The sequence below is a fragment of the Stenella coeruleoalba genome (assembly GCF_951394435.1).
Source record: "Stenella coeruleoalba genome assembly, chromosome: 5".
Taxonomy (NCBI): domain Eukaryota; kingdom Metazoa; phylum Chordata; class Mammalia; order Artiodactyla; family Delphinidae; genus Stenella; species Stenella coeruleoalba.
The window spans coordinates 133,949,175-133,956,816 of record NC_137150.1 but is presented as its reverse complement, the minus strand read 5'-3'; the positions used below and the strand labels follow the sequence as shown (position 1 = coordinate 133,956,816).

Below are 7,642 nucleotides of genomic sequence, written 5' to 3'. Positions count from 1 at the left end.
TGGTGTGTATATAGTGTAACTATAAACCCTTGTATATGTAACCATCTGTATCTATATTAAGCAAAGCGTGAGTTCGTATTGATATCTCAAATCCATTACTACATGGATCCTACCCTTGTTTATCCATAAACTCCCATTCTAATACTGAGAAACCTGGCTCCACCATCGGCCATACGTTGATGTGGTTGTTCCAGTCTAGTATACATATATAGCTGTATCAGAATTGTCAACCAGTACCCCAAGGGAAACAGCTTTATCCACTAGTGTACAGAGCTCATATGCAGTTCCTTTTGCCTTTAGTCTTAGAGATCTCACTCATTTCCAAAGACGCTTAGGTCAACACCTCTCCCCACCCCACCTACCCATCCCCTTCAGTGAGGTTGTTTCTTGTAATAGTTAACTTGAGAACTGCAATAGTTAACAAGTTAGGGCTTCCCTGGTGGCACAGTGGTTAAGAATCCGCCTTCCAATTCAGGGGACACGGGTTTGAGCCCTGGTCCAGGAAGATCCCACGTGCCGTGGAGCACCTAAGCCCGTGTGCCACAACTACTGAGCCTGTGCTCTAGATCCCGCGAGCCACAACTACTGATCCTGCACTCTAGAGCCCGTGTGCCGCAACTACTGAAGCCCGCACGCCTAGAGCCCATGCTCTGCAACAAGAGAAGCCACCGCAATGAGAAACCCGCGCACCACAACGAAGAGTAGCCCCTGCTCGCCACAACTAGAGAAAGCCTGTGTGGAGCAACGAAGACTCAATGCAGCCAAAATAAAATTTAAAAAAAAGTTAACTAGTTAACTTCTCTTGTCACAGTCTGCATTCCTTCCTGAGTTCCCCCAACTTCTTAAATGATTTTTTAAAAAATTTGCAGTCATCAGATTTCACTCTTTGTTCTATAGATTTTGACAGATGCATAGTATCTTGTATCCACCATTATTGTAATTTTACTGCCCTAAAAGCTTACATTACAACAATTTTACTGCCCTAAAAATCCCCTGTGTTATTCATCCTTCCCCCCTTCCTCCTGAACCCTGGAAACCACTGATCACTTTACTGTGTCTACAGTTTTACATTTTCCACAGTGTCATATAAGTGGAATCATACTATATGTACCCTTTTCATACAGACTTCCTTTACTTGGCAATATGCATTTAAGTTTCCTTCATGTCTTTTCATGGTTTGATAGTCATTCTTTTTATTGCTGAATAACATTCCATTGTATGGAGGTACCACAGTTGGTTTATGTGTTTGTTTAATCAGTTCCTGCTAAAAGTGTGTTAAAATTCCACCCTGTTCATAGATTTGTCTTTTTCTTCTTTTTTTCCTACAATTTTTGCTTTATAAACTGATGATATATTTAGTACATACAAATACAGAATTTTTATATCTCTCTGATGAATTGAGTCTTGTCATTATGAAATTCTCCTCCTTATCTCTAGTACACTTCTTAGTCTATTTTGTCAGCTATTAGCATCTTTATGCCAACTTTATTTTGTTTAGTGTTTGCATGGCATATTGTTTTCTGTTCTTCTGCTTTTAGCATTTTTGTACCCTTATATTTAAAAGGTGTCTCTTATAAAGCCCATATACCAGGCTTTATGTTTTTATCCTGCCTCATAATCCTTGCCTTTTAATTGAAGTATTCTGTCTTTTACGTATAATTACTGATGAATTTGGGTTTAAATCTACCATCTAAATAATTATTTTCTGTTAGTTTCACTTGTCTATGTTCCTTTTCTTTCTTTCCTTTTTTGGATTACTGAAGTTTTTATTTCATATTTCTCCATAATTAATTTAGTATCTATGCATTCTTTCATTATTATTTTAGTGACAACACCAGAGATTACAACATGCTCCTTGAATTATTAAGGTCTTTATTTTGCTTTCAATTTTAAAGGATATTTTCACCGGGTATAGAATTCTAGATTGGCAGTTATTTTCTTTCGGCACTTTGAAAATGTCATTTTTTTTTTTTTTTGGAGGGGGAGATTCTATCATTCCTTTTGAGAAATAAGACATATATTTTATTGGTGATTCTTTAAGTTACGTATCTTTTTCTTCCCCCATCTCATTTTAAGAGGTTCTCTGTCTTTTGTTTGCTGCATTTGTATTATGATGTGCCTACAGGTGACTTTCTTTGAAGTAATTCTGCCTGACGTTTTTAATATTTTTTTAATCCGTGGCTTGATTTTTTGAAATCAGTTTTGGGAAATTCTCAATCTCTACCTCTCCAAATATTTCTTCTACTCCATTTACTTTCTTCTCTACTTCTAGGACACCAGCTGCACTTGTGTTAGTCCTTTTCCCTATATATTTTTTATACTCCTTTTTTGTACTTTCCATTATTTTTTTTCCTTGTGCTTCACTCTAGATATTTTTAACCTACTTCTTCTAATTCATGAACTCTGTCTTTAGCTGTGTCTAATCTACTACTAAATGTATTCACTGAATTGATATCTTTTAATAGATTCTAGCTTTCTGCTGAAATTGTACTTATTTATGAATTAACTTTGGTAATTTATTTTTTGCTGGAGAAATATTTCATCTAAATATTCAAATTTTGTTTATTGAGTGGCTTTTCATTTAGTTGATCCTTTCTATTTTTCTTTGTTCTCTTTTTTGTTAATTTCTGTTCTTGGCTTAAATTTTAATTTATTCTACTCTCTTTAGTTTATCGCATAGTTTTTGTTTGTTTGTTTGTTTGTTTTTTCCACACTGTGCAGCATTCAGGATGCTGAACAGGGATCAAGCCTGTGCCCCGGGTTAGTTCCCTGACCAAGGATCAAACCCATGTCCCGCTGGCATTGGGAGCATGAAGTCTTAACCACTGGACCACCAGGGAAGTCCCTCTTCTTTTGCTTTTTGAGTTTAGTTTCATTTATTCATATTATTTTTCTTTTTAAAAATGTATTTAATGCTATAAATTTACCTCTAAGAACCACTTTATGAACCCAGAGGTTTTCATATATAGCACTCTATGTCATTTAATATCTTATTGTTTCCACTGTGTTTACTTCTTCAATCAATGAGTTAAGTAGACATATATTGGTTTTTTGGTTCTCAGATATAAGAAGGTTTATTGACTATGTATTTATTATGGATGCATAACTTTTTAAAAAAATAACAAACAGGATTTATTTTTCTATCAAATCTCTAATCCGTGTTCCAGCCAATGCATGGAGTGTAAATCAAGCCCCATGTAGACTCTTGGTAAAAACAATTGTAACTTTCTACAGGGCAAAAAAAAAAAAAAATCAGCATTTTTTTCTTTTCTTTTAATTGGAAAAAAATTATATTTTGGAAGAACTCACTACATAAGGTGACAGAATTCCAAAATCAAATTACATGAAAATATACATCATAATTTCTTTGTACAATAGGTGAGAAAAATCTGCAGTATAGAGAATACAGGCAAAGAAATATGAAGGGCTGAGGAAAAGGGTATGTGGGTAAACAGCATTTTAAATAGCAAACCCAGAAGTTAAGTAGAAAACCTGTAGCTGCACATGATTAATTCATCCAATATTCACATTAGGTAACTGAGGGCAAAAATAAAACCAAATCAGAATTTTTTACTGTTTGGGATACATTTCAATAATTTTAAATCTGAATTGAATTCAGAACCAACTCTTTTTAGTTCATGGGGATAATGACTGAATTCAAGAGCTCTCAGCAACAAAAACATGTTATTGAAATATCCAATCCAAGAGAGGGATGCAAATATAATACAAAAGGGACAAAGCACCTAGTGACAACCATTCCTCTGAAGTCATCTTTAAAAATCAAGTAGTTGCTTATTGAGTTTTTCAGTATTTGCACTAAATGATTTGAAAACTTCCTGGTAGACAGAGGAGATTAAAGCAAAGGGAAGTGTGTCAAAACAAAGAAGATACAAAGTTTAGTAAGTGAAAAGAGTTTAATGAAGCCTCAATAGTTTAAAGGAAGTTAAACGGAAACTTTTAATCCTAATTGCTTTTTATCTGACATGCTTTAAGGAGTCTTTTAAAACTGATAAGAACAATGAATAGGGAAAGAAAACCTGCTAAAATCTTTTTAGAATTTACATGATTCTTATTTTACTACAAGAAAGCATTATTGGGTACAAGGTGTGTCTGTGGATGTACATGAACAGTATATATATTTTCCGGATCATGTTGTGCCATGTACAGGTCTTTACAATTCTTCCTGAAGGTTAAAACAGTTCTTTAGAATTCAAAATGCATAATCATCTGTAAGTTGGCACTTGTTAGGCTCCTGTCAGCATTGATACTGACATGTTTTATTGCAGCCCAGTTCCAGCCAGTGTTTGCCAAATTGTTACAACAGAAGTCCAGCAATAGGTGGGGTAGAGTGCAGGAAAAACAGTGCCATGTTTCTCAATCGGAGACCCTGAAATGAGTGAAGTTACAGCTGTTGAATAAATGTCACTCAAAAGCAGTCTCTTGCTTTTTCTTACACAGCGGGCAACCTTCCTTTTGAATTCTCCATTTCTGTCTTCCCTCCATTCTTTTGCAGCATCAACATTAGCAGGTGAGTCTCCATTAGGATCTGGAAGCATAGAAATGACACTAATCATGATGGTTTCCACGGTGTGAATAGGCAGCCAGTGTTCCTCTGGCTTTTCATAGCCATATTTATCTTCCCCTGGCTCGTGAAGAATAGAAATGCATGCATCACCATTTTTATCAACATTTGGGTGCCAGATTTCTGTAACGAATTTCATTTTAGGAGGCCTAAGGGGATAATCTTTTGGGAAAGTGAGACGAGCCTGAAAAACATCGCCTTCATAAAATGTATCTGGAGGACCAATAATGACTTTCCGTCGATAGAGATCGTTGTCATTTATTCAACCTGCTGAAAAGCCTTCCACTGGATTTTTGTTGAGTTCTGCCAGCTGTCTTTGCAGTAGCAGTGCAGACTGCAGCTCCGTCATCCTCCCCGCCAAGGGCCCGGGCTGGTGCCGGGGCTTCCGAAGGACTGAGGACAGGCTCTGGGGCTGCTGGAGCTGGGTGTGCTGAGGAACCCAGGCCCACACGACAGGAGCGCCGAAGGCGACGGAGGCTGGGCTGGGGCAGCGCCTCGCTGCCCGTGGAGTCCGCTCGCTTCTGCTTTCTTCACAACGCCTCACGCCTGGAAGGGGAGGGTGCCCATGCCGCCGCGGAGCGCACAGGGCAGCATTTTTTTATTTTAAAGAATATTCTAGATGTTTTTGTGCAGATGAAAAAGTTCACATATTACATGGGTCTCTGCTCTCTTCGTTTATGTACTCAATTGTTCCCTCCCTGCTGTCAATTCTGCACAGAGGAGGCATGGATCATTGCTCTGCAGCTGCACTAAACGCTTCTATCTCCACGTCGCTGCACTAACGCTCCTATCTCCATGTCGCTCCATAGTTTGGTAGCCTGGAACCATGGTATGATTTCACTTTATAATGCCCCAAGAGCAGCTGGAAAGTTCTGAATTAAAGTCTTCAGACCTTTTTTGAGTGCCTACTCTTAAATCACCAGGAAGTGATTCTGCTGGTTCTGAGAAACATAAACGGTGCTGGGAGAGGAGTTTTCCTCTGAAGTGGCAGGAGGATGTTTTCTAGGAGTCAAGGGAACCAATCTCTCCTCTGCTTAGATTACTTTTGGTAGGTGTGGATCTCAGGCCCTGGGAATGGATGCTGTGCTCTCTTCTGACAGATGCTGCCATGGAAGAACCAAGAGCAGTAGAACGAGGAACACCTGATATCGTAGTTCAAAGGCTGTCAGGCAGAAGTATTCTCACTTACTCTTACTTATGGGAGAGTCAGTCTTTTGTTCTACTCAGGTCTTCAACTGATTGGGTAAAGCCCACCCAATTTGGGGAAAGGCAATCTGTTTTATTCAGTCTGAAGATGTAAATGTTAATCTCATCCCAAAACACACTCACAGAAACACCCAGAATAGTGTTTGAACAATTATCTGTACACCATGTGGCCCAGTCAAGTTGACACATAAAATTAACCATCACATCATAATATTAATATTAATACTGCTAACATGTTAATTACACCCACTGATTTTCTCATATTATCCTGTGTTAAACCAGTCTGGCATTCCTGGATAAACCTACCTCTATTGTGATATAGTGCTTATTTTAGAATTACTGGATTCAGTTTGCTAATACTGTATCTAGCATTTCTTTTTTTTGTGGGGGGGGGGGTGTTTACCTTTTTATTATTGAATTGAAAGAATTTTTTTTTTACGTCTTTATTGGAGTATAATTGCTTTACAATGGTGTGTTAGTTTCTGCTTTATAACAAAGTGAATCAGTTATACATATACATATGTTCCCATATCTCTTCCCTCTTGGGTCTCCCTCCCTCCCACCCTCCCTATCCCATCCCTCTAGGTGGTCACAAAGCACCAAGCCGATCTCCCTGTGCTATGTGGCTGCTTCCCACTAGCTATCTATTTTACGTTTGGTAGTGTATATATGTCCATGCCACTCTCTCACTTTGTCACAGCTTACCCTTCCCCCTCCCCATATCCTTAAGTCCATTCTCTAGTAGGTCTGTGTCTTTATTCCTGTCTTACCCCTAGGTTCTTCATGACTTTTTTTTTAAATTCGATATATATGTGTTAGCATACGGTATTTGTCTTTCTCTTTCTGACTTACTTCACTCTGTATGACAGACTCTAGGTCCATCCACCTCATTACAAATAGCTCAATTTCGTTTCTTTTTATGGCTGAGTAATATTCAATTGTATATATGTGCCACATCTTCTTTATCCATTCATCTGATGCTGGACACTTAGGTTGTTTCCATCTCCGGGCTGTTGTAAATAGAGCTGCAATGAACATTTTGGTACATGACTCTTTTTGAATTATGGTTTACTCAGGGTATATGACCAGTAGTGGGATTGCTGGGTCATATGATAGTTCTATTTGTAGTTTTTTAAGGAACCTCCATACTGTTCTCCATAGTGGCTGTACCAGTTCACATTCCCACCAGCAGTGCAAGAGTGTTCCCTTTTCTCCACACCCTCTCCAGCATTTATTGTTTCTAGATTTTTTGATGATAGCCATTCTGACTGGTGTGAGATGATATCTCATTGTAGTTTTGATTTGCATTTCTCTAATGATTAATGATGTTGAGCATGCTTTCACGTGTTTGTTGGCAATCTGTATATCTTCTTTGGAGAAATGTCTATTTAGGTCTTCTGTCCATTTTTGGATTGGGTTGTTTGTTTTTTTGTTATTGAGCTGCATGAGCTGCTTGTAAATTTTGGAGATTAATCCTTTGTCAGTTGCTTCATTTGCAAATACTATCTCCCATTCTGAGGGTTGTCTTTTGGTCTTGTTTATGGTTTCCTTTGCTGTGCAAAAGCTTTGCAGTTTCATTAGGTCCCATTTGTTTATTTTTGTTTTTATTTCCATTACTCTAGGAGGTGGGTCAAAAAGGACCTTGCTGTGATTTATGTCATAGAGTGTTCTGCCTATGTTTTTCTCTAAGAGTTTTATAGTTTCTGGCCTTACATTTAGGTCTTTAATCCATTTTGAGCTTACTTTTGTGTATGGTGTTAGGGAGTGATCTAATCTCATACTTCTACATGTACCTGTCCAGTTTTCCCAGCACCACTTATTGAAGAGGCTGTCCTTTCTCCACTGTACATTCCT

The 7,642-nt window shown here is 38.0% G+C and overlaps 1 pseudogene across 1 annotated transcript; it reads right to left on the bottom strand.

The window, feature by feature from the left end:
• Positions 1-4,422: 4,422 nt before the first annotated feature.
• Positions 4,423-4,931, bottom strand: LOC307187368 (ubiquitin-conjugating enzyme E2 G1-like; annotated as a pseudogene). Its single transcript has one exon. The product of its transcript is annotated as a ubiquitin-conjugating enzyme E2 G1-like (transcript).
• Positions 4,932-7,642: the final 2,711 nt, after the last annotated feature.